The sequence below is a fragment of the Anguilla anguilla genome, chromosome 5 (genome assembly GCF_013347855.1).
Source record: "Anguilla anguilla isolate fAngAng1 chromosome 5, fAngAng1.pri, whole genome shotgun sequence".
NCBI lineage: Eukaryota > Metazoa > Chordata > Actinopteri > Anguilliformes > Anguillidae > Anguilla > Anguilla anguilla.
The window spans coordinates 30,856,831-30,883,998 of NC_049205.1; the positions used below are offsets into that span (position 1 = coordinate 30,856,831).

The 27,168-nt window shown below is 43.8% G+C and overlaps 1 long non-coding RNA gene across 1 annotated transcript; it reads right to left on the bottom strand.

Annotated features, from left to right (window-relative positions):
* Positions 1 to 1,278: 1,278 nt before the first annotated feature.
* Positions 1,279 to 3,241, bottom strand: LOC118228097. The gene is made up of 5 exons (XR_004765406.1): positions 3,104 to 3,241; positions 2,315 to 2,422; positions 1,806 to 1,917; positions 1,537 to 1,644; positions 1,279 to 1,432 (listed from the first exon to the last, which is right to left on the bottom strand). It is a non-coding gene; the product is annotated as an uncharacterized LOC118228097 (long non-coding RNA).
* Between the last annotated feature and the right edge of the window lie 23,927 nt (positions 3,242 to 27,168).

A 27,168-nucleotide genomic window follows, 5' to 3' on the forward strand; every position in this document is an offset into this window, starting at 1 on the left:
AAGACAGCATTTATGAGTAATGTGTAAAGCATTCAATTGTGAATGTCAGTACTCTGATAAAAATCATTTGGTGTCTGTCTGACAGTTCATTAAGTTTATCTTGGAATAATGATGGATAAGATAGAAGTCTCATAACTTCCTTGTGGGTGGTGACAGCTTTTCTGAGCCAATAGGCGCTTCGCTCAAACCAGAGCAAGTCGTTTCCCATCATGCATGAAGTTGTGCAGTCGGTGGAGAGCAACTGCGTCGCCTAGCCCTGAAAACTGCCACAAGACAACCTGCCTGCAGCAAGCTGGGGAATCTCCACCAGGAGAATCTCCACGGAGAGGACCGGAAGCACGTGACCTCCATGTAGAGGACCCAATGAAAAAGCAGAAGGACCGGAAATTGCGTAACCTCCACACCCCGAATCTACCAGGAGCATCTCCACCATCGATCTCCACGGAGAGGACAGGAAGCACGTGACCTCCATGTTAAGGACCCAATGAAGAAAGTGGAAGGACATGGAAATTGCGTAACCTGCACACCATGAATTCAAGTCACCTGACCTCCTTTATTTAGGAAACGAGTTGTTTTGTAAGATGTTACCACTTGTATATTCGAGTCGTTTTAATTAACGGTCGATAAGTCTCTGGTTACAACGCAGCACTTAGCTACGTTAACACCCTTAGTGCTCCGTACTAGGCTAATAATAAGCCGGGCATAATGCTGGCTTCATGTATAAATTATATATAATGCATATTTTAATTAGTTTATTTAAATGTACATGTATTCACTGTAGCCTTACAGTAGGCCTATAATTAGTTTTAGAAGTGTCTCGATATGCTATGACTACGATACCCTCGCATCTACGATACCATGCTTACCTTAAAAGGGAGTTGTCTCTTCTCTGGAGACACACCTGTTTATGTGCATTTATGAGTCTGGTGTTTCTTAGGGAATACAACTGATAACGTCTAATGATTAATCAGTTCATGACAATTTAATTATTAATGTATAATGAGAATATTTTTGATTAAACTCATTTTAATCTTACCGAAGTCTCCCGAGTATAAATCTCACTCCTGGATTAGATGCACCAACGCTATTTAAATATACGCTTTCATGTCGCCGAAAAGCGGATGACGATTCACCATTCAAACATCGAGTCATAACTGTGGACACTTAAATCTCAGATGTAGTTGTACACCAAAGAATCATAATTCCTCAGGAAATTATGCAGCAATGAGACATGTCAAAATTTGAATAGGCTTAATAAAATGAGACAAAAACCACTTGTTACAATAGACTTTTCTTTAATCAAACATCCAAAATAAATACAATCAAGACTATCACATTTATTCAGCCTTTAATGGTGAAATCCGCTGGCCATGGCAAATTCTGCCCGATAGCAGCTGAAGCCCTCATTCTTTTTCAAGATCTTGATGATTACCTTTAAAACAGAAAACACAAGTCACTAGTCCCCTTTACACATCACTGTTATTGTTTGTCATGTAACCAATATCAGTCAGCAATAACTCAGCATTCACATCTTACCTCTTGAAGTATGACATCAAAGAGGTAGCCCATCATGTTGATTTCACCTCTGTCAATTTTTTCTTGCACACTGGTAGCAGATGCTATCAGCTTCATGAGCTTGACAGTCTAAAGATTTAATACATTTACATATTTAAACAATCTGACATAACTTATTTTGTATTGCACTTTTCAAAACCCTGGTCACAAGTGCTTTACATTTATATAATATTAAAGAGCATTGTCAAGCTTTTCAAGAACAGAGTAAAACAAATGCTGGATTAATTTACCTGACTACACAGAGTTTTTGGTGATTTGCTCTGAAAGTGGCGGAGGTAGGTATCTGTTCTGACAAGAGGATTGTCTCAGCTAACATGCAGGAAGGGGTCAGGTAGAAGCAAACTGCAAACACAGAATGCATATCAGGCCAGTGCCATATGTACCACAATTAAACCATCAGTGAAAGCCCAGGATATATGGGTATATTTATAAATCAATGACAAACTATGTTCTACAGCATATCCATCAATTTACCCACCCAGATATAATTTCTGGTTAACAATGTTGTACATTTTCAGCTCTCATAAAATGCCAATAGTACAGATTCTGATGTAGTCAGCTGAAAGGAACTTCTTAGCTTACAAAGGAGATGTACAGTAGAACGGGCACCAGTTTGAACAGACTAGGCAGAATTGGTGTCATTTCAAATAGACAGGAATATGGGTTTAACGTCAGCATATCTTTGAAATGCACAGCATTTTTTTGCATGTGATTTCACATGCCTCTGAATATTTGTCACCTTTGATGGTTCAAAGATTGGGCTCAGCGGGCAGTGGAATAAGCGTTGGCAGCACGTGTTGCATTCTTTCATTGATGGAGAGCCAGCATTCCAGAAGGATATATACATCTAAAACAGATACAGATTAAAATTTTATTTCAAGTAACATTTATGTGTTCCAAATTGCAATTAAAAGGACAGTGGTCTTGATTTCACTTCACAGCAAGGGGTTAATAATTTGTTTAGATAGTAAAAATACACTTGCTAGCTTTAAGTTTGGATTAAAACCACTAATTCATAACCAGGGGTATATGCACCACCCAGCGACTACATATGATAATCAAATATATTGGGAAACTATTGCAGAATAAATGTCAGGATATTGCTTCCAACTAGTGTATCGCCAAACAATGGCACTGTGGTGCAACAAACATATAGCCAATGTAAACAAAAAAAACGGTTTAAGGAAACAATATTTTGGCATCATAAATGGATGACCACTTATAAGGGCATTAAAGGGTTTCGGGGGAGAGGCTGCAAAATGCATATACAGAACATCTAGCTAACCTTATGATAGTCTTCAACATGTCATATATTCGCCCGCATTCAATAATAATTTGCGCAAGTGACACCGAGTAGCAATGACCAAGGCTAACACACGTAGCAAACATTTGCGTAAGTTTCTACAGACAGTATCCCCTCACCAAACCATTACAATAGCTTCCTTGTTAATAAGTTATATTTTAATTATTGAAAGTAGTACAACACTGATATATCTCGGCTTTAGCTTCGTATGTTCAAGAAACCTACCTCCATCAATGTCGCTTTAAAAAGTTCTGTTGTTTACTCCGTTCTCTTCTCGTCGTAGCACTGAGATAACTTGACTCCAGCGAAATGTATGAGAACCAAGCGGCCAAAACCAGACTTCGTTTTTGAAGCTCATTTCCTGGTGTTGTAGTTCCTGGTTGCTCACTAGCGCCACTACGGATGGCTCCAGTATAGGTGTTTTCATATCCGGTTTCCATGTAAGTCTACGGTACAAATGCGATCAAAATACAAAGTCAATAATTTTTTCTCACAAGAACAAATAGTCATAATAGGTGTATTTTATTCGTCTTATGACTGTCCATCAGTCGATTTCATGATTTATTGCGTCATTTGGGCACAGTGCCAATATTTCTTCTGGACCAATGAGGTACAGCTTGCGTCACTTCCGGATTACTGCAGAGGACTGAGCTACAGTAGGGGCTACAATCTGTGGTCACTGGGGTGGGAGGTGGCGTCTCTTGGCCTTGACATTGCGGCTCCGACCACGATCCACCTGTGCGAAGTCAGAAAATGCAGGCATCCCATTTTGTAGTGGTTTCATTATAGCGTGTGCTATTTACAGCTGCACTAGACGACCATAAAATAATCCTCCTCTGAAGTTTTGCGGTAGCCAAGTCATTTTTACTATTTCCTTTAGCCCACTTAACCAAATAATTAGTTGGCAGAATTCTTAATCAGCTAACGCTTATTTGCTATATGTGGTAGTCCAGTAGCCTATGCTAAAACAGTTCGCAACTTCGGCTACCAAGCCATTTGACTAGCTAGCTAACCCTAACCGGCAAATATTCCATCTGTCAAACGTGTTTGACGGCTTGTCAGTCGTGTACATCCCGTAAATGTCTACCTGAGCTATGCTGCACGAATGTGACAAAGCTAGAAGCTAGCAAGAAAATAATAATAATTAGAAATTCAATGTACATTATTTTTGTCTTTATGCAACAGGTGGAAAACTTGCTCTTCAAAGTGCGTTGTCATATTTACACGCCTGTAAATCAGTTATTAAAATACTTGGTAGATTTGTTAATCACCGCTGACAGTGTTAATTTTTATTCGGTAAAAAGTGACTTGCGAACGATCGGCCAGCTAGCGTCACCCAGCAAGTAAACACCACAAACGGCGAAGGAGTAGTAGCAGTTAATGGCTCATTAACTGACTGTGGCGAAACCCTACGACGATAACTTGCTTGGTTAACAGCAGGTCTACCAGACAGTTATATGAAAATTAGCCTAGTCAAATCACCAGTAGTCTACACATCTCTGATTGATTGACCATCAGTGCAGTCGATGTTCCTCCCCTGTAGTTCATATTGCTAATGCGTGAGCTAACCACGGATAGCTTACCTAGCTCACTGGCAAGCTGATATGCTAGCTAAGCATATCCGTTTTGCCGAGAAACATAAATTGAAGATAACTGAACATAATTGTATTATTAATGTCATACATACAACGTGATTACATGACACAGTACAGTCACGGATGGAAATTAAATTCCGTAAACATTTGATCATATATTTTAAAACATAACGGCAGACAGTCAGCTAGCCTCAAGTTTGTTCTGCAATCGTTCGTTCAGGTTGATGGGCTTTTCCGCACCGGACTGTCAATCACATTGTAAAAATCACAAGACCGCTTAACTCTATGGTTTTGGCTCCAAATCGAGAACATGGCCGCGCCCGCCATTGAGCTTCAAAACGTGTATTACAGACCCACGGAGAGGCAATGGGTGACGTCACAGTAGCTTTGTCCATATTTTTTACAGTCTCTGATGAGAACACTTTATTTGGGTCACGTGAGTTCCGTTTGTGGCGTAGACATTACGCAATTTCCGGTCCTTCCACACTTTTTCATTGGGTCCGCTACATGGAGGTCACGTGCTCCCGGTCCTCTCCGGGGAGATTCTCCTGGTGGAGATTCCCCAGCTTGCTACAGGCAGACCCTTCTCAAAACTGCAAGCGCCTCGCTCCCGTGAGATTTCTGCGACTGGCGCAGTCGGATTTCCAGAGCAAATCGGACAACATTCTAACCGTCATATAATGCGTTTGGCAAGGCGGTGGTCAAAACTGCGCATGCCTAGCTAATCTCAAACAAGCCTATTGAGCTTGTAAATCAAATTGCCTCCAGGGGGTGTCTGGTTCGTGACGTCACAGCACAATGTTAAAATCCTATTGACTTAAAAAATCATTGATTGTAAAATATCTATAGCGATTAAAAATAAAAGATTTCTCACGTTTTTTTGGGACCGTCATTCTCTGCCGTAGCATGTGCTTGGTTCTATTTATTTCAATCTCTGGAGGGAAAAATAACGAATTTATGTCGATTTACGAAGTGTTGGTGGTCCTGAACTACACTAAAATCAAAGTCGCACGATATACGTCACAACCACGTGTGCTTGTAAGTCTGCCCGCCAACTGCGGTGCATTGGCTGCCCCTAACTGCTGGTCTGGGATCAGATTTCCCTTCCCAGGTTCTAACTTTAACCATTAGTAGGAGAAGAAAATAACTGACTCTGGACCAGCAGATAGGGCCAACTGCACCCAACACCGGTGGCTAGCTAGCTATACCCACGACAAATGTGGTGTCACTGGTTAGCTTAATGCATTTTTTCAATGGTCAGGACAATAATGTTAAGAAGGGAGAAAATCATTCCAAATCCAACCATGTAGAGCAGGTCATATACAGCCAGAGTAGATTAGCGGGTCTGTTAGCGCCAGCATGAAAGATATTGTTTATAAAGTTTCGGTTAGCTAACGTTAACGTTAGGATTGACTGGATCAGCAGGTAGCTAGCTAGCTGTCAAAGTCAGGTTTATTTGTCATTTCATACCATATGCTGTACAGTACACGATGTAACGAAACTTCGTTTCGCAAGGCTTCGGTGTGACATAGACTTTCAGTCTGCTCACAGCACTTACAAAGGAATACACACATTGTGAAAATCAGAATCACAGTGCACTTACACAAGACAGGCTTCCAGCTCGTAGGAGCGATGAGGTCTACAGTAGGCTATCTTCGCTAAATCTCTGGCTGTCGGAGTGGTGCTCATCTAGTGACATAGGCTTTATTAACAATTGGCCTGATTTCTGGGGAAGGCCTGGCCTATTGAAGAGAGACGGACTCCACCCGAGCTGGAGAGGTTCTCGTGTCCTATCGAACAACATAGCTGCTAGTCTTAATAAGGCCAGATCCTGACACTCCATCAGGGCACCGGCCAGGCCGCAAGCTTCTAACCTTATGTTTTTGCCTGCTCGTTTCTTTATACCTGTGTCCCAGACATATGGCCCTACGCCTCTGTCTGCAAGGTGTGTTTCAGAGCTAGCTAACAGAAATAGTATTTCAAAAGCCCCTTTAATTAATACTCTTAAACTAGAATCTGATATCTGCTATATTGAGACTGTGTCTGTTCCACGCATCTATGCCAAACGTAAAGCTAACCGTGGAATTGATGTGGATAACTTAATTGTCATTAAAACACGGCACGCTGCTATTATTCATAGTGAACCATCCTTAAAAATTGGACTATTAAATGTTAGATCACTCACTCCAAAAGCAGATCTTGTCAACAAATTGATAATAGACTATAATCTCAGTGTATTATGTCTGACTGAAACTTGGCTAAGACCTGATGAATATGTGGCGATTAATGAAGCGTCTCCTGTGGGTTTCATAGGTACTCAGGTGTCACGTCCATCAGGCAGAGGGGGAGGCGTTGCAGCTATTTATCAGTCCTTATTGAGTCTAGCGCCTAAGCATGGATATATGTTCTCCTCTTTTGAAGTTCTTATTACTAACTGTGTACAGCCCGATCTAGCTAATAAAAGTGCTAGCGGGCAGTCCTTTTTTCTTGTGTCTGTTTACAGGCCACCTGGGCCTTATTCTGATTTCTTAAGGGAATTTGCTGAGTTTTTATCACACCTTGTAGTTTCAGCAGATAAGGTCATAATTGTTGGTGATTTCAACATACATGTGGATAAAAATGGTGACCCCCTAGGAACAGCTTTTGCCTCTATTATTGATTCCATTGGTTTTGAACAGAATGTTTGTGAGCCTACTCACTACCGTGGCCATACCTTAGACTTAGTTTTGTCCCATGGTATTAGTGTGGTAAATCTTACCATCGCACCTCATAACCCTATACTATCAGATCATTTCCTTATTACGTTCAATATTAAGGCATAAAATCCTCCTGTATCAGAGCCTAGACATTACTACAGCCGCTCAGTAAACCCTGAGGTTATTCCAAAATTTTTTAATATGCTTCCGGAGTCATTCCTCTCCACAGAAGAAAAGGCTGATGAAAATGCTGATGAAGCAGCTCTGGACCAATTGACTAATCAGCTAACCCTTACCCTCAGGAACACTCTTGATGTTGTTGCCCCCCTTAAAAGAAGAAACCCTAGTCAGAAAAAGCACACTCCATGGTATAACGATACCACCCGGGCCCTGAAGCAATCTACTAGAAAATTAGAGCGAAAATGGCGGTCAACAAAGCTAGAAGTATTTCATCTTGCATGGAAAAACAGCTTTCTTCAGTATAAGCAAGCTCTTGCTTCGGCTAGATCTGCCTTTTTCTCAAAACTTATTGAACAAAATAGACATAACCCAAAATTAACTAAAAAACAATCATCAGAGTTTTCATCTTATCCCTCCAATCTTAGCAGCAATGACTTCTTGAACTTCTTCGATCAGAAAATCGAGGCTATTAGAGACCAGATTTCCAAATTGTCTCCATCATGCACTATTTCTGTTCATGTTAATAAACAGCCCCACACCTGGTTACAACAGGAAGATTTACAGACAGCGGTACTAAGCTGTTTTACGCCCATTAGCATGGTTGAGTTATCTGAATTAGTTATGTCTTCAAAACCGACAACCTGTATACTCGATCCTATTCCTTCAAACTGGATTAAAGAACTATTTCCAGTACTAAGCCAGCATATACTAAAAATTGTTTAGTACATCCCTACAACACATCCCTAGTCACAGGATACGTACCTGAGTCACTAAAAATGGCAGTCATTAAGCCATTATTGAAGAAACCAAACCTAGAACCCGATAAATTGGAAAACTATAGACCTATTTCAAACCTTCCATTTCTTTCAAAATTATTGGAGAAAATTGTTGCTAAGCAACTAAGTGCATACCTTAGCTCTAACGGTATCCATGAAGTATTCCAATCTGGGTTTAGACCCCACCACAGCATAGAAACCGCACTTATCAAGGTTACAAATGATTTACTACTGTAACTCTGTGTCGGTTCTTGTGCTCCTTGACCTGAGTGCAGCTTTTGACACAACTGACCATGGAATTCTACTGGACAGACTCCAGGCCTGTGTTGGACTTCATGGACAGGCACTCGCATGGTTTGGATCATACCTATGTGACAGGAAACAGTTTGTCAAATTAAAAGAAGAAGAGTCCAGTTCCTCAATAATGAAATACGGTATTCCACAAGGATCAGTACTAGGACCAGTACTCTTCTCGCTATATATGCTACCACTTGGCAATATCATCCGGGCACATGGCGTAGAGTTCCACTGTTATGCGGACGATACCCAGATTTATATTTCAATGAAACCTGGCGAAGCACTGCCGCTTTCGTGGTTAGAGGCCTGTATTGTAGATATCAAGGTTTGGATGCTTTCAAATTGTCTGCTCCTAAATTCAGACAAGACTGAAATGTTGGTTTTAGGTCCCAAAATATTAAGGGAGAAATTGTCTACTCTCACCTTAAACTGTGATGGTTGTTTGGCTAAACCTAATATGGTCGTTAAAGACCTTGGTGTCACCATTGATCCTGATCTATCTTTTGGCACCCATATAAAAAACATATCCAGAATTGCCTTCTTTCAGCTGCACAACATAGCTAAAATTAGACATTTCCTGTCAGTCGGGGACGCTGAAAAATTGATCCATGCATTTGTTACGTCTAGGTTAGATTACTGTAACGCCCTGCTTTCTACCTGCCCTAATAACTCGTTAAAGAGTCTCCAGCTTGTGCAGAATGCAGCTGCTCGTATCTTGACCAGAACTAAGAAGTATGAGCACATTACACCAGTACTACCGTCGCTTCACTGGCTACCCATTAAGCATAGGATAGACTTCAAGGTTTTGCTCCTGACTTTTAAAGCTCTGCATGGACGTGCACCTGTGTACATATCTAACCTGCTCCTACCTTATAAGCCCACAAGGTCACTCTGATCCCAAGACGCAGGCTACTTGGTAGTCCCAAGAATTTCCAAAAACCTAAAAGGTGGTAGGGCTTTCTCCTACAGGGCCCCACTACTGTGGAACCAGCTTCCAAAATTTATAAAGGAGTCAGACACAGTCTCAATATTTAAATCTAGATTAAAAACGCACCTCTATGCTCAGGCTTACAATCAGTTGTAGTCTGGAGACAGGGTGCGAGAAGCCTGTAGTCATAGAGCTTTGTAGGTGGCAATCCTTTCCTTACTGTCACCTGTCAATCAGCTGTGACCCGACTTTACATGGGCTGGCTCTTGATAGGCGGGTATGGTTGTCTACCCCTCATGACTGCATGGGCTCTCCATCCCTGTCCTAGTAGATATGCAGCCATATTCTACTCCTGGCGGGCTCCCCTCAATACATTTCACTGGCACTTTACTCACTGTCTGTTATATTGCAAATTTCCTAATTGCCGTTTCCACCTTCTTCCCCACGCTGCCGGCGAGGCTCTTGCCCCAACCCTCGAGAGTGCTTTGAGAGTCATCTGGTCTCCCCCACCTCTGCGGTCCAGCCCCTCCTTCGTCATTGCCTCCACCCTGCCCACATCTGCCGCCACCTGCTGTTCCCCATCACCGCCACCCGGCCCCACCCATCATCTGAGCCACATCACATATCATATCTTGTGCATAAACTGGCTGACATGCTGGTCACCAGTCGGCACCCTGAGCCGACCAGAGGAGGATGGGTTTCCCCCTTGAGCCTGGTTCCTTCCAAGGTTTCTCCCCATCTGCCACAGGGAATTTTTCCTTGCCACTGTTGCCTTAGGCTTGCTCCTGTGGGGGTTTGGGCTAGGGTTCTCTTTAAAGCGTATTGTGACAACTGTTGTAAAATACGCTATATAAATAAAATTTGATTTGATTGAGGTGCAGTAGGCAAGAGATAGACAATTTCTAATAAATAGTTTTATTAAAACATAGTAAGTAGTAAATATATTGTCGGTAATTTATCGAAAACCATGCTGGCTAGCTATATTGCTGTTGTGTTGTGATAAAAATATATATGACGTTATATTCCATTTGAAATTACGTCTTAAATTAGTTATGTTAGGTTGTACTCTTTTATACGGTCTATGGTTGTACTTTATAGATCCCTGAAAGGAAATCTTGTTGTCATCACGACCGTACAATTATGATGTGAAATAAACAATATAACTTAATAGTAACAAATCTGTTATTTCCAGTAATTTTAAATTGAAATACGATATCAGTGACACTAGAAGTAGAAGGGCGCAAGCGTGTTCCAGCTGAGCTGTGACGATATAAGCGTTCGTCGTGAGCACAGTACCAGTATGTGTAGTTCCTAAGCGTACTAAACGTACGCAACGTTGTACCTTGTACTTCTCATGGGTCAATCGTGCTGCTGATATTATATTTCATGAGTCATATATGTCATGAGTACCGCATACCAATAGCTAACTGGTTCCCGACTTGTAACTAAAAATATCGCTTATTGAAAATTGCCCCATTCATTTTCCCATTGACAAATTTGCGGGAAAACGAGGGGAGTGGCTTGGTGACGTTTACACTTACAAGCTCTATTAGCTCCGTGAAGCTGGCAATTTTTGCTGGCAACTTTTGCTGACAACAACTGGAAACTTCCGGTTAGAGGATTTCAAACTAAAAGCTCGGTAAATGCAATGATTTCTTAAGTGCGATTTTGTCGTTTTTCTTTTTGTACAGTTGGATATAATTACACATTATATATTCATATACAGTCCTTAAACCCATACGCAGTCCTTTCTGAAAAATCATGTTCCCAGCAATTGTTGCTGGTGTTTAAGTGTAGCCCAGCCATGCATTTCTATACACTCTCAGTTCAGTACTGGGTCATTGTTTACCATATTACTGCTAAAACTAAAAATTGTTACCAAATGAAAGGGGGCATACATTGACTCAACAGACCCATACCTATAACATTATGTAGTCATTTCTGAGAAATCATGTTTCCAGCAATTGTTGCTGGTGTTTTAGTGTAGCCCAGCCATGCATTTCTATACACTGTCAGTTAAGTACATTACATTCTGGAAGTTCCCTGAAGGCCAGGCCATTCAGAGGTGAAAGGAGAGAACAGTTAGGTGAGCAATTACAACATGTGAAGTCATACAAATTATTTAATTAATTATTGGGCAAGTCAAACCCAAATTGTTTAGTGGCATTTAACAGAACTGGTGTGGGCGCCAGTACACCTGTATAAAGAAAAATTAAATCAGAATATAAAAAGAAAGGCTTGGTAGATAAAGATGAAATTGCAGTACTACAAAAATTTGAAATAGAAGATAATGCAAGCCCAAATTTAAAGGGATTTATTTGTGTCATTCAGGCAGTACCACTTAAGGTAATTTGTTTTACAGAGGGTGGGGTAAGACCAGAGACTGTAAAAAATATGGACAAAGCTACTGTGCTACCCATTGCCTTACCGTGGGTCTGTAAAACACGTTTTGAAGCTCAATGGCGGGCGCGGCCATGTTCTCGATTTGGAGCCAAAACCATAGAGTTAAGCGGTCTTGTGATTTTTACAATGTGATTGACAGTCCGATGCGGAAAAGCCCATCAACCTGAACGAACGATTGCAGAACGAACTTGAGGCTAGCTGACTGTCTGCCGTTATGTTTTAAAATATATTATCAAATGTTTACGGAGTTTAATTTCCATCCGTGACTGTACTGTGTCATGTAATCACGTTATATGTATGACATTAATAATACAATTATGTTCAGTTATCTTCAATTTATGTTTCTCGGCAAAACGAATATGCTTAGCTAGCATATCAGCTTGCCAGTGAGCTAGGAAAACTATCCGTGGTTAGCTCACGCATTAGCAATATGAACTACAGGGGAAGAACATCGACTGCACTGATGGTCAATCAATCAGAGATGTGTAGACTACTGGTGATTTGACTAGGCTAATTTTCATATAACTGTCTGGTAGACCTGCTGTTAACCAAGCAAGTTATCGTCGTAGGTTTTCGCCACAGTCAGTTAATGAGCCATTAACTGCTACTACTCCATCGCCGTTTGTGGTGTTTACTTGCTGGGTGACGCTAGCTGACCGATCGTTCGCAAGTCACTTTTTACCGAATAAAAATTAACACTGACGGTGATTAACAAATCTACCAAGTATTTTAACTGATCTACAGGCGTGTAAATATGACAACGCACTTTGAAGAGCAAGTTTTCCACCTGTTGCATAAAGACAAAAATAATGTACATTGAATTTCTAATTATTATTATTTTCTTGCTAGCTTCTAGCTTTGTCACATTCGTGCAGCATAGCCCAGGTAGACATTTACGGAATGTACACGACTGACAAGCCGTCAAACACGTTTGACAGATGGAATATTTGCCAGTTAGGGTTAGCTAGCTAGTCAAATGGCTTGGTAGCCGAAGTTGCGAACTGTTTTAACATAGGCTACTGGACTACCACATATAGCAAATAAGCGTTAGCTGATTACGCTTTCTGCCAACTAATTATTTGGTTAAGTGGGCTAAAGGAAATAGTAAAAATGACTCGGCTACCGCAAAACTTCAGAGGAGGATTATTTTATGGTCGTCTAGTGCAGCTGTTAATAGCACACGCTATAATGAAACCACTACAAAATGGGATGCCTGCATTTTCTGACTTCGCACAGGTGGACCGTGGTCGGAGCCGCAATGTCAAGGCCAAGAGACGCCACCTCCCACCCCAGTGACCACAGATTGTAGCCCCTACTGTAGCTCAGTCCTCTGCAGTAATCCGGAAGTGACGCAAGCTGTACCTCATTGGTCCAGAAGAAATATTGGCACTGTGCCCAAATGACGCAATAAATCATGAAATCGACCCATGGACAGTCATAAGACGAATAAAATACACCTATTATGACTATTTGTTCTTGTGAGAAAAAATTATTGACGTTGTATTTTGATCGCATTTGTACCGTAGACTTACATGGAAACCGGATATGAAAACACCTATACTGGAGCCATCCGTAGTGGCGCTAGTGAGCAACCAGGAACTACAACACCAGGAAATGAGCTTCAAAAACGAAGTCTGGTTTTGGCCGCTTGGGTAAGACTGTGGCATGAACTAACGCATAGTAGTCCAGCTTTTTGGGATGCCACACTTGGATTTATTACATCACAACAAAACACCAAAAGGATTTTATTCTATGAAATCTCAGTATGTACACCACCACCTGTCATGGTTCTGGGGTGTAGTGGCCTTGTGCTGCCACTAGAAGGCACCTGGCCTTTGAGAAGTTCTTAATTTGTTCCAGGTGTCTGATTTCCCAATTATTTTCACCTGGGGAGGTGCCTTTAAAAGCACTGACAGAACAGCCATCTGCGCTTCTGTGTAAAATCCTGTTTAACACAAAGCCGGTACGGTAGAGGTATAGGTGCTCGGTGGACGGTTTACTGAACTGTGTTGTGGTTGGTTCTGGGTCCTCTTAAGGCGAGTCAGTCTCTTAGCGCAGTGTGCGCATTCTGACACCTTAAGAGCATTTATACTTTTATTTTGAGCTCGTGTGAGCCGGTGGGTATCGGGACGTTGTCCCGGGTAATGTATTTTGTTTGTGTTTTTCTGAGCTGCGTCTCAGGGTTTTCTTTTCACTGAGTAAGTTTTGCTACTCAGTTGTCTTTTCTTTTGAGACCAGTTTTGGGTTTGGTACCAGAGCTTCGCCTCTGTACCACTGGTCCTTTTCTTTTTTTGCCCTGGTTTTCACGGGTCGCTTTTGGTTTCGCGAGCCAGTTTTACGGCTGGACAAGGGGGTCCTTCGGAGTGGTTTTTTACTCCGTGTTTTCTTTGTTGTTGTTTAGGATCCTTTGTGTGCGGGAGTTGCTCTCCCAAGGATCTTACTTGTTTTGTGTTTTACTTTCGGGTGTTCCCCTCCCTTTGTCCTTCGGGACTTTGTGGCTAACGCTTCCGGTAGCGTTAGCTTTTCGTTCCCCTATATTCGTCGCTTCTGGTTCTCCAACACCCCCACACCGTTATAGTACACAGAAGCCTTATGGAGATACCAGCGACCGATATTGTGGTAGAAATGGACGCTAACACTCTGGAGAGGGCGGTAGCCGCCCAGCAAGCAACCATTTCTAACCACGGACAGGGGTTACAGCTGCTCCAGGCACAGCAGGCAGCTACGGCGGAGCAGCAGGCACTGATCTTCCGTAGACAGGAAGAGATGTTGCAGCAACTGAGCAGACAACAGGAAGTGCTAATAGGGCTCGCAGACAGTTTTCGCCAGTTAGCAAGCGAGTCCCGCTCCCCGACGGCGCCCGTACCGTCACCAGTGGCACAAGCACTGTCATCCACCACACTTCCCCAACCAGGGTTACCAAATGCTAGGGAGCCTAAATTACAGCTTCCGTTGCGCTACAGCGGGGAGGCAGGAAAGTGCAGAGGCTTCCTGTCTCAGTGCCTAATTTTTTTTAAATCACAACCCTCCCGTTTTACTACCGAGGATGCTCGGGTAGCGTTCATTTTATCTCTACTTACCGGGACTGCTCTGGCGTGGGCTGACCCTTTAATTCGCGCACAGGCACCGGTGATGAACGATTCCCAGCTACTGATGCTTGAGATGGCCCAGGTCTTTGACCATGACATCTCGGGCAGGGAGGCGGCTACCCGGTTGACCCGGATCAAACAGGGAGGCCAAAGTGTGGCCGAGTTTTCAATTCATTTTCGGGCATTGGCAGGGGAGACGGGGTGGGCAGAGGAACCGCTCATGACCCTGTTTATAAACGCTCTATCCGACCCTGTAAGAGACGCCTTGGCCACTCTACAACCACCGGTTAGTTTGGGGTCACTGATTTCTACAGCGATCCGCATAGACAACCGGGTAAGGGAACGAGAGAGAGAGAAGGCGGACAGAAGAGACCGGGCGACCTTTTTTGCTCCATCACTTCCGGGCAGGGATGCCAATTCGGGGCTCAATCAGGTTGCTCATAAGGGGGAGGAGCCAATGCAGATAGACAGCTCGGCTCTTGGGCGGACCAGGAGAGATAAGCCATGGAGAGGGCGGTGTTTCTTCTGCAAACAGCCGGGGCACCTGGTTAAAAAATGCCCAAAGTTGACCGTAAAAGACCAGTCTCACTAGTGGAGCGGAAGCCACCAGTGAGACATAATAAAGTTACAGACTTTCGCACGTTTTTATCTGTGGAACTGGCCTGGAGAGGGGCTGTGGTCCAGGCGGAAGCCTTTTTAGATTCTGGGGCGGTCGATAATTTCATCGATCGCAGGTGGGCTCAGAACCTGAATTTGCCAGTCCGTTCCATGTCCCATCCCCAATCCCTCATAGCACTTGACGGCCGCCCGTTGGGCACTGGTACGGTGAGGCAAGTGACTGAAGTGGTTTCGATGCGTATTCCATTCCGGGGGCACGTGGAGCGCATTCGATTCTTTTTAGTGGAATCCCCCGCGTACCCACTGGTATTAGGACATTCGTGGCTGGTGGAACACCAGCCCCATATTAATTGGGGTAACAAAACGAATCCTATTGCGCAGTGGGGGTCTCGGTGTGATGATCACTGTCCGCAGGTGCGCTCTCCTTCCTCCTCTCCTCTCAACGAAACCGATATGGGGTCTGAGTTGGACGAGAAGGAGACTGGGTCGGGTTTCAGTCCGGGATTATTTCCTGCGTTCTCTGAGGAGCCAGAGGAGAGTCTAGCTTGGGACTCGGTTTGTGACTGGAATCCTCCGGCAGACGAGTGGGATGGCAGTTTGAATTCCGACTTGGAGGAGGAATTTTTATCTCAGTCTTCCGGTGGTGAGGATGAGGCACAAATGTTAGGAGCGGTTTCCGTTCCCCTTCCTCCCAATGTGCCGGCGGATTACAGAGAATTAGCGGAAGTGTTCAGCAAGCAAAGGGCCACCACACTGCCGCCGCACCGACCATATGACTGCGCCATAGACCTCTATCCGGGTACTGTGCCTCCTAGGGGTTCGCTATATTCTTTGTCTATTCCCGAGGGCGAGGCTATGAGGAGATATATTCAAGAAGCATTAGCTAGTCGGTTCATTAGACCCTCAACCTCACCGGCAGGGGCCGGATTCTTTTTTGTAGGGAAACAAGACGGTAGCCTGAGACCGTGTATTGATTACAGAGGTCTCAATACGATCACTATAAAGAATCGGTACCCGTTGCCCCTTATGAATTCGGCATTTGAGCGCCTCCAATCGGCAGCTGTATTCACTAAGCTCGACCTCCGTAATGCGTACAATCTGGTGCGCATACGTGAGGGCGATGAATGGAAGACAGCTTTTAATACTCACACTGGCCATTATGAGTACTTAGTGATGCCGTTTGGCCTCACTAACGCCCCCTCGGTGTTCCAGGCGTTCGTTAATGATGTGCTCAGGGAGATGCTGGAGAAGTTTGTGTTTGTCTACCTAGATGACATCTTAATCTTCTCCACCAATCTCTCTGAGCACATCAAACATGTCAAGCAGGTATTAGCCAAACTCCTAGAGGCTCACCTGTTTGTGAAGGCAGAAAAATGCGTGTTTCACGCGGACTCCGTCTCGTTTCTGGGGTTTATTGTGTCGGCAGGAAAGATCCAAATGGACCCGGATAAGGTTTCTGCGGTCAAGAATTGGCCAACCCCTGATTCGATAAAGCAAGTCCAACGATTTTTAGGATTTGCAAATTTTTATCGACGGTTTATCCGTAATTTTAGTTCAGTGGCTGCACCCATCACGGCGCTTACTAAAAAGACGGTGGTGGGCCAGTTCTGCTGGAACCCCCGAGCGGAGGCGGCATTCGTGGAACTTAAAAGGAGGTTTTGCTCCGAGCCCATTTTAATCACTCCCAATCCTTCCTTGCCTTTTATTGTGGAGGTTGATGCCTCTGAACTAGGGGTTGGGGCCATCTTATCTCAGCGGTCTCCCCATGATCAGAGGGTGCATCCCTGCGCTTATTTCTCTCGTTCTCTGTCTCCCGCCGAGAGAAATTATGACGTTGGGGATCGCGAACTACTGGCGGTCAAGCTGGCATTGGAGGAGTGGCGTCACTGGCTTGAGGGAGCGGAGCATCCGTTCACCGTGTGGACGGACCATAAAAACCTTGAGTACATACAAGACGCAAAAAGACGCAACTCACGGCAAGCACGGTGGGCACTATTCTTTGCGCGGTTTAATTTTATTCTGACTTATCGGCCAGGGTCGAAGAATATTAAACCTGACGCACTCTCTCGCATTTTCGACAAATCGGACGAGGACCGTCCACCGGAACCCATCATTCCGGTTAATCAGATCCTCGCTCCGGTTTGTTGGAAGATCGAGGCGGCTGTTCGTGAGGCGCTACGTCGGGAGCCGGACCCTGGAGGGGGCCCTCCTGACTGTCTCTTTGTCCCGACTGAGGTACGGGCTCAGGTGCTGAAATGGGGGCACTATTCGCGGCTCACGGGTCACCCCGGGGTCCACAGGACCAAAGAGTTTTTAGCCAGGCGATTCTGGTGGCCAGGTATGGACAAGGATGTGCGAGAGTTCGTATTGTCTTGCTCGGTCTGTGCCCGTAATAAGAATCCCCATCTTGCACCATCTGGGCTGTTACGTCCACTACCCGTTCCTAGACGGCCATGGAGTCACATAGCTCTGGATTTTATTACGGGACTACCACCATCCGAGGGTCACACAGTTATTTTAGTTGTGGTAGACCGTTTTTCCAAGGCTGCCCATTTTATTGCCTTACCTAAACTGCCATCAGCACCGGAGACGGCGCGGCTTATAATTGATCATGTTTTTAGGGTACATGGTCTGCCGCTGGACATCGTGTCGGACCGGGGGCCGCAATTTGTGGCGCGGTTTTGGAGGGCATTCTGCGCTCTCCTGGGTGCGTCGGTGAGCCTTTCGTCTGGGTTCCACCCAGAGACTAACGGGCAAACCGAGCGCACAAATCAAACACTGGAGAACACTCTCCGGTGTTTAGCGGAAGCCAATCCTACAACATGGAGCCGGTTCCTGGGGTGGGCGGAATACGCACACAACACCCTGCGTAACGCTTCCACAGGATATTCTCCGTTTGAGGCTCAGATGGGGTACCAACCGCCGCTATTTCCTGAGTTGGAGGATAACATGGGCGTGCCGGCTGCGGGGGCTTTTATCCGGCGTTGTCGGGCCACCTGGAAGAGGGTTCGGGCATCGCTGTTACGCGCCAGTGCCAATCAAAAGAGGCTGGCTGATAGGCGTCGTCGTCCGGCCCCATCTTATCACGTGGGTCAGCGGGTGTGGTTATCCACCCGGGACCTGCCGCTGCGGGTGGAGTCCCGGAAGCTCGCTCCTCGATATGTAGGGCCATTTAAGATCATCCGCAAAATCAACCCCGTCACGGTGCGGTTGCAGCTCCCGCGGGCAATGAGAGTGCATCCGACCTTTCATGTCTCCCGTCTCAAGCCTGTTCTTATCAGTGCGTTGGCTCCGGTGGAAGATCCTCCACCTCCCCCGCGGTTCCTGGAGGGGGGCCCGGTTTATACGGTGCGGCGCATTTTGGCTGAGAGACGGGTAGGCAGGGGTAAACAGTACCTCATTGACTGGGAGGGCTATGGCCCGGAGGAGCGGTCATGGGTCCCTACTAGGGACATTATGGACCCAGAACTGATAAGGGACTTCCACAGACGTGGGGCTGAGGGTTCGTCTGGAGCCGCCCCTTAGAGGGGGGGTCCTGTCATGGTTCTGGGGTGTAGTGGCCTTGTGCTGCCACTAGAAGGCACCTGGCCTTTGAGAAGTTCTTAATTTGTTCCAGGTGTCTGATTTCCCAATTATTTTCACCTGGGGAGGTGCCTTTAAAAGCACTGACAGAACAGCCATCTGCGCTTCTGTGTAAAATCCTGTTTAACACAAAGCCGGTACGGTAGAGGTATAGGTGCTCGGTGGACGGTTTACTGAACTGTGTTGTGGTTGGTTCTGGGTCCTCTTAAGGCGAGTCAGTCTCTTAGCGCAGTGTGCACATTCTGACACCTTAAGAGCATTTATACTTTTATTTTGAGCTCGTGTGAGCCGGTGGGTATCGGGACGTTGTCCCGGGTAATGTATTTTGTTTGTGTTTTTCTGAGCTGCGTCTCAGGGTTTTCTTTTCACTGAGTACGTTTTGCTACTCAGTTGTCTTTTCTTTTGAGACCAGTTTTGGGTTTGGTACCAGAGCTTCGCCTCTGTACCACTGGTCCTTTTCTTTTTTCGCCCTGGTTTTCACGGGTCGCTTTTGGTTTCGCGAGCCAGTTTTACGGCTGGACAAGGGGGTCCTTCGGAGTGGTTTTTTACTCCGTGTTTTCTTTGTTGTTGTTTAGGATCCTTTGTGTGCGGGAGTTGCTCTCCCAAGGATCTTACTTGTTTTGTGTTTTACTTTCGGGTGTTCCCCTCCCTTTGTCCTTCGGGACTTTGTGGCTAACGCTTCCGGTAGCGTTAGCTTTTCGTTCCCCTATATTCGTCGCTTCTGGTTCTCCAACACCCCCACACCGTTATACCACCAGCCCAAATTTCTTGCCCAATTGCATTTATGATCAGTGAAGAGCACACCCAAAGTGCAGTTTAACAGCTACTCACTGCATTTAGAGATTATGAAAAAAAATCACAATTTTCAATACTTTCAATACAATTCATTTGATTAGTGATCGGTCTTTAGTTCTCCTTCTGGCGTCCATGCGAATATTTCATTATGAAACCATGGAACGTTATTTGCAGCGCTGCTGATATCAAAGATGATAAAATCTGCATTATAAGGCTGTGTAAGTCGAATCTAATGAAACAGGCAAGTGGAGTTTGCACAAAGCAATATAGTGGAAAAAAAGAAAAATATAAATTGGCAATGTACATGTTTAGCCTTCTTGTGAATTCGCAAATGCTAGGAGATGGTCAATGGAATTTTTTATGATGTGTGCGTCATTTTAGGAAGTAAATTCAACACAGGTTTGCTTTAAAAATGTCTTGTTCAGATACAACAGAGAATAAAAAAGCTGAACAAAGCTGAACAGGAGACGAGCAGATTGATGCATCAAATTCAAATGGCAGTCCACAAGATGATTACTTTGAAAGCATATCTACGGTTAAATCGCCCCTTTTTAACAAATTTTCAAAAAATTAAAGCAAATTCAATGTCAACAGGACAAATCTACAAAGACCTGTGTTGCAATGAATACTATAGCCCAATGTTATTAGATAAGCTATTAGATTACTTTGTCCCTGTAATTCCAGTGTGGTCCGATTTAATGACAGCATATTTGGATAAACAGAACAAACTAAATGTAATTCCCCATCTTCTTGATAAGACAACATCACTATGTGAAGCCAGTTTTAAAAACACAAAAAAATACAGAATCGATGCATGTGTAGATAATGTAGAGTTCCTGCGGCGTTGCATACGTGCGGCGCACGTAGAGTTCCTGCAGCGTCGCATGCGTGCGGCGCGCGTAGAGTTCCTGCGGCGTCGCATGCGTGCGGTGCGCGTAGAGTTCCTGCGGCGTCGCATGCGTGCGGCGCACGTAGAGTTCCTGCAGCGTCACATGCGTGCGGCGCGCGTAGAGTTCCTGCGGCGTCGCATGCGTGCGGCGCGCATAGAGTTCCTGCTGCGTTTCTCTCTGTCTGTCTACCCTTGTTTGTTTCCCCATGTTCTCTTTGTTTTGGGGACTGGTGTCCTCAGCTGGTGGTGGGGGTGTTACGTCCCTCCGCCTCAGGTGGGGGCGCTGGCCGTTTGGACACATGCGTTTGTCTTGTTACAGGAAATTGCGAGCACCTGTGGCGGTGCCCTTTTAAGAAGCCTGGAGTCGGCTTCTCAAGAGATGGGGGCTTTTTCTCCTCACCTCTCGACCACAGCCGGGTCTTGGTTTTATCTTGTGTTTTGCAGCTATTTTGGTATCTCTTATGTGTAGTTGAATAAAGTTATTAGTTGTTTTTGGGAAGCCTTGGTTTTAGCTTTGTTGTGTTTGCGGGGGCTTGAGAGCAACCGTAACAACATTGTATAAGGCTAGAGAGAGAGAACTTTGTGATATAGAGTGTTCTAAAAGAGAAAAGAAAATTTCAACGACCAGAGGAAAGGTGGAACAAAAAGAAAAGAAAGTGCTTATAACTTTCAGAAAGCACCAATTAAAAGTGACACAATGTTTTCACTAAATGAGGAGTCTCCAAAAAAACAATCAAAAGAACAATCGGCTTTAATGAATTGCAGTTCCAATTTTCCGCCTAATTTTGGCAAGTGTGGGACATCTGATGCAGTTGCATTTGCAAAAACTTAATGGAACGCATTGCTTCCAGAGCAAAAAAAATCATTTCAAAAAAATTTCTAAAGGAAAACACATCGACTATCAACAACATTCCCAGACAAATTCTGTCCGAGATACAATTTGCGCTTTTGAAAATGTACAGATGAACTGCTGGTTTAATGCCTCGATACAGTGTTTTTTGAACTTAAGCATTGTTAAAAGAACATCGGCAAAAAAAACGGAAACAATGTTACATTCCACTGCATCAATACCCATGTCATTGGCAAAATTACTGGTAACAGCAGTACAGAACCCTGGATGTGTTTTCAAAGCATCCATCATAAGGCCTCTTTTAAAAGAGTTGACTGCAGCCATACCCCAACTACCATTTGGTGAGAGAAATGACCCCATTGATTTCATTTTATCATTTATGTGTTGGTTGCACAGAGCTAACATACATGTCAATGTTCTGGTAACAAATACAGACACATGCGCAATAATAAATGTATATTTATATAGCGCTTTTCAAGAACTCAAAGATGCTTTACAATGAGTGGGACATACATATATACATACATACAATGAAACATACAATTCAGAGCCAAAAAAGGGGGGGGGGAAGACAAACATCAAGGGAAAGCTAGGGAAAAGAGGTGGGTTTTAATACGTGATTTGAAGGAGGTGAGTGAGTCAGAGGTACGGATGTCAGGGGGGAGGGCATTCCAGAGTTTGGGGGAGGCAACTGAGAAGGCGCGGTCGCCAAAAGAATGGCGCTGAGAGGGGATGGTGGTGAGGAGGCCAGCAGTGGATGAACGTAACTGTCTGGGTGGCTGGTAGGGGAGCAGGAGATCAGAGAGGTAAGTGGGTGCGAGGCCATTTAGGGATTTGTAAACTAGGAGGAGGAGTTTGAATGTGATGCGTGATGTGATTGGGAGCCAGTGTAAATCTTTCAAGATAGGGGTGATGTAAGACCGGGAGGATGTGCGGGACAGTATTCTTGCGACCGAGTTCTGAACCAGTTGCAGTTTGTGTAGGAGACGGGAGGGAAGACCAGCGAGGAGTGCTCGGGATGGGTGAGAGAGGGTCTGAGTCTGGAGATATTGCGTAGGTGAAAAAATGAAACCTTGACAGTGTTGTTGATGTGCTTTTCAAAGGAAAGGGATGGATCGAGTATGACACCGAGGTTGCGGACCAGGGGGGAGGGGGAGACAGGGGTACCGTCAATGGTGAGGGAGAAGTTGTGTAGTTTTGTGAGCTGGGGTTTTGGTCTGATGAGAATGATTTCAGTTTTTTCACAGCTGAGTTTAAGAAAATTGTGTTGCATCCAGGATTTGACGTGTGTCAGACAGGTTTCAATGATGGCAGTGGGTGGCTGATTTGTGGATGTAGAGCTGATATAGATTTGGGTGTCATCTGCATAGAAGTGGAAATTGAGACCAAAGCTGTGGAGGATGGGGCAAGAGGAAGCATATAGATGGTGAAAAGGAGCGGACCAAGAACAGAACCTTGTGGGACACCCTGTGTGACAGTAGCAAGATCGAAGGTGTGACGGATAGATATGAATTCTGACCTATTTGTGAGGTATGAGTGAAACCAGTTGAGAGATGGGCCAGTGATGCCTAGGTGAGACAGAAGGGTGAGGAGGATGTTGTGGTTGACTGTGTCAAAAGCAGCAGAGAGATCCAGGAGGATGAGTATGCTATATGCACCAGAGTCAGAGGATAGGGGGAGGTCATTTACCACTTTGGTGAGGGCTGTTTCAGTACTGTGATGGGGTTGGAAGCTGGACTGAAGGGGCTCAAAGAGGTTATTGTCGGACATGTATGAACGGAGTTGGGAAACAATAACTTTTTCCAGAAGTTTGGACTTGAATGGGAGGTTGGAGATGGGGCGGTAGTTGGAGAGGGTGTTTGGGTCCAGGCCAGGTTTTTTAAGGATTGGGGTTAGGGTTAGGGTTAGGGTTAGGGTAGCAGTCTTGAAGATGGAGGGGACAGCACAGTGGGTCAGGGACAGGTTAATGAGCTTGGTGAAGTAAGGGCAGAGAGTAGGGAGGCAGGCTTTAATCAGGGCAGTAGGGGCGGGATCTAACGAGCAGGTGGTGGATCTGGCAAAGGACATGAGTTTGGTGAGTGAAGCACTGTCAATCTGGGTAAAGGTAAAACCAGGGGGGGGGGAGAAGGTGTGGTGGCAACAGTAGTACAGAGTAGTTCATCTAAAGGGGGTGCGGATGAGGTGAGAGTTTGGTGTATGTTGGTGATTTTGGTGTGGAAGAACTCTAGGAAGGAGTTGCAGAGTGATGGGGAGCCATATGTAGTATTATTTACAGGGGGGTTGAGAAGTTTGTTAACAGTGGAGAAGAGGGTGCGGGGGTTTCCGTTGGAGTATTGGATTATGTTGGAATAGTGAGAGGATCGGGCAGCGATAAGGGCATTTCTGTATGTCTGAATGTGGAGTTGGTGGGCTTGGTCATGGACAGTGAGACCAGTTTTTTTGTGGAGGCGCTCCAGGCGACGACCGGTCTGTTTCATGGCACGGAGTTCGGGGTAAACCAGGGGGATGGAGTGGCAAAAGTGACCAGCTTAGTTTTGAGGGGGGCAAAAGAGTTAAGGGTACTGGATAGTGTGATGGACAGCTGAATTGCGAACTCTTCAGGGGAGTGCGGTCAAGTGGTAGGGCAGATGTGATTGAAGCAGCAAAGTGGGCAGGGTTTATGGAGTTGGTGGTCCTGAAGGATATGGTTCGCGACTGTTTGGGCTGAGGGGCAGGGGTGGACAAGAGAAAATTAATCAGTCTGTGATCTGTGCTTCTACGAGAAGCAAGTGATCTTACATGGTACATCAGAGGAAAATCTAGAACAAATAAGGGAGGTGGAGGCCAATAAAAACCAACAATTGCCTGCACAATAGGTTTCTGGAAAATATGAATTAAATCAATCACAATTTAGTATTTTATTTTTCTTAGTGACAGCAAAGCAATTCAACTAGAAAGAGCTATTAAAAATCTTGACCAAAAAAGATATGAACCCACTAGCATGCGACATACTGCTGTGGCTTCATTTTCAGAATTAGTTCAGTTAATCCACTTGTTTGTGAACTAAACAATGTGCACATGTTTCCTTGCAAAGGATCTGCTCTGCACTAAAGTAATATGCACTGTAATATGTAAATATGGAGAAATGCAAAAAACTAAGAATACAAAATTTATCACAATAAATTCATCTGATTTAATCCAAGAAGCAATAGAAAATGTGTTATATTCTGAATCTGGAAGTCAAATTAACAACTCGTGCGAATGTGGAAATTCAGGTCACGATTTTGACCAACACTGAGTGATTGTTCATCTTCCAAAAACACTTTTTGTACCATGTAATCCAGTCCCGTCTGAGGTATATCCTAATGTTATCCTTAGATCTGCATTTAAAGAAAATAAGTATACTTTAGTAGCTATACTAATTGGATTAGATTCTTATCCATATTTGATAATATTTAAAAAGGAGACTAAATGGAAACGACACTGTGGGGCTTCTGAACAAATTGAGTACACTTTTGATTTAATAAAGAAAATAATTAAGAAGTCTTCATTTATCATGTGTCTTTGACTGCATATCTTCAATAGAACAAACAGCACAATGTAAATTAGAGGTTGCTCACGTACATTCTGCTCAATGTGTGTCTAAGCTTTCTTACCCTAATCAACGTATTAGCTTGAAAACAAATGTATCTATTAACTTTGAATCACAGGATGTAGTAATCCTTCAAAGACAAGATTGGCCAAACAATTAAATTATAGACACATACCTTTCATTTTTAACCTGCACAGTACCAGAAAAACACATTCTTACAGTACCCTCTATATTTGTTAGCCAAGAGTTGTATAGCTTGTATTGGGACAACATTGGAAATCTTGCCAAAATTACCCAATTTGAAACGAAATTGGTGGAAATTTAAAGCAATAATTGTTCCAGTAAATATACGTTCCTCACATTGGACCATGATTTCCATTACTATGGAGAATAGTAAAATATTTGAGGGAAAAATATTTTTAAAAGCTCTATTGATGGATTCTTTAAAAAGCAAGGAACCTTCATTATTAAATGTTCTTGATCGGCTGTCATTGTATTTGTTCATGCAGTACTTTGAAATTACAGGCAAAGTACATCAAATTAATTTCCTTGTTGAATATGCTCACAAATGTCCGAATTTTCCTGCTCAGATAGATGGTAGCAGCTGTGGACTTTATGTATGTTTGTTTTCTAAAACTATAGTATTCAATAATAATTACTTAAATTACAGTCCAAACAAAATGCAAAAAGTTGTTCTAGTTGATTTACAAAATTAAGCAAAGGGAAACTAAATGTAGTTTCTATCCTGAGGTTGTGTGGGGGAAATATTAGGGGGTAAATATCCTAATCTGTTACCCTAAACATGAAAAATCACAACTGTGCCCCTGCTTATTTCCCACTGCTCTTCCCTATTTGCCTGGGGGTTACCCTTGTCTCCCTCATGCACTGGTGGGGCACCTGCCCTGAGTCCCAAGTGTTCTGTAGTGCTGAGACAACGGATCAGTACAACCCGCATATTGCCCTTGGACCGACACCTCCTGCACTTGCACTCAACCAGTCCTGCACCCCTTCCATTCCAGCTACCAGATTATTCAGAATTTATTGTGGATGGTTTGATATGATGTGTTGCTCAGTGCCAGTCAGAAAAAGATGGGCTCCCTGGTTCCTCCTATGATTTATTCCTTCCCCACCTAGGAGTTTTTCCTTACCACCGTCGCCATATAATATAAAGTGTATTGTGATAAACTTCCTATGAATTGCACCAGAAAAAAAAAAAAGTAATTTTATGTAAATTAAATAAATGTAATAAATAAATGTAAATTAAATAAATAATTTAAATAAAATTCTGGAATTGAAGGCATTTTTATTTGCATTTGGTTGAATCCTGGGTCTATATATTACATGTACTGTATACCCCCTTTCATGGCAATGCATGGCCGGGCTGCACTAAAACACCAGCAACAATTGCTGGGAACATGATTTCACAGAAATGACTACATAATGTTATAGTGATGGGTCTGTAGAGTAAATGCATACCCCCCTTTCATTTGGTAACAATTTTTAGTTTTGGCAGTAATCTGGTAAACAATGAGCCAGTACTGAACTGAGAGTGTATAGAAATGCATGGCTGGTCTACACTAAAACACCAGCAACAATTGCTGGGAATGTGATTTCACAGAAATGACTACATAATGTTATAGGTATGGGTCTGTGGAGTAAATGTATACCCCTTTCATTTGGTAACAATTTTTTTGTTTTTAGCAGTAACCTGGCATGCAAATGAGCCAGTACTGAACTGAGAGTGTATGGCAATGCATGGCCGGGCTACACTAAAACACCAGCAACAATAGCTGGGAATGTGATTTCGAAGAAATTATTGCATAATAAAAATATATATATACATACAAAGTAATATTCTAGGCTTAATTTAAACCATCCAAACAGCAATAGCTAGTAATTTATACCAGCCAAATAGCAAGGACGTAGCTAGTCATTTAAACCAGCCAAATAGCAAGCTAGAAGCTAGCTAGCGATTGTGTACAAATTGTATCTGAAATAAGGTAAGTCTCTATCAAAACTCA